Raw genomic sequence first — 936 nt, forward strand, 5'->3', positions numbered from 1 at the left:
GACTAAAAACGCAAAAAATGCCAACAATAAGCGACAAAAAAAACGTCAAAAATAAGCGACAAAAAAAACGTCAAAAATAAGCGACAAAAAAACCCCGTCAAAAATAAGCAACAAAAAAAGGACAAAAAAAAAAAGACAAAAAACGACAAAAAACTCAAAAAAACGAAAAACAAATGAAAAAAAATGGCAACAATAAGCGACAAAAAAAGCAATAAAAATTGCCAATCGATTTCCATCCCAAATTGGAGACGTAAAAACTGGAGATGCACCGATTGACCGCCGGTGACCGGAATTGGCCGATTTTCACGTGACCGGCCATGACCGGAGACCGGCAGGTCAGTCTGACATATGCCGATTTTATGCCGGTCAAATGCACCCGCATGATAAACATCGCGCAACATCAGCATCGCACGTGCACCGCCCCTCCATCAGCTGTTTATGAAATGTCATAAAGTCGTAATTATACACAGCTAGACAGAGCAGTCTGCTCTACTGATCTCAGGCGAACAGTCAGCTGCTCTCTCTCCCCTCTGAGGCTGAATAACTGGAACAGGAAAACCGCACTCACAGCTACAGTTTATCAGAAAATAGCGTTGGGCACACTGACTTTGATGAATTTACTGTTCATCAGACCCCAGATGAGACAAGAAGCTAACGTTAGCAAACGCTGCAGTGACGGTCCCTGTCTCTGATGCCTCGCTGCAGGAGACTGTGTGTAATCCTCCGCCACGCTGTATTAACGTTACAGTTTAAAACCCTTTCCAGGTTAGTGGGGATGCATACCGCTCCAAACCAACATTAAAAACGTAGTAATCTTCCCTCAGCGTTTAGTTTTGTTGCTAAACTGTGTGTAACGGTGTGATGTTAAATCATCTGTTTCAGGTAACGGCACTCTAGGGTACCGTCTATTTGCTGGATTGTTCCGAGGTAACCGTG

Source organism: Sander vitreus, chromosome 19 (assembly GCF_031162955.1).
Source record: "Sander vitreus isolate 19-12246 chromosome 19, sanVit1, whole genome shotgun sequence".
Classification (NCBI taxonomy): Eukaryota; Metazoa; Chordata; class Actinopteri; order Perciformes; family Percidae; genus Sander; species Sander vitreus.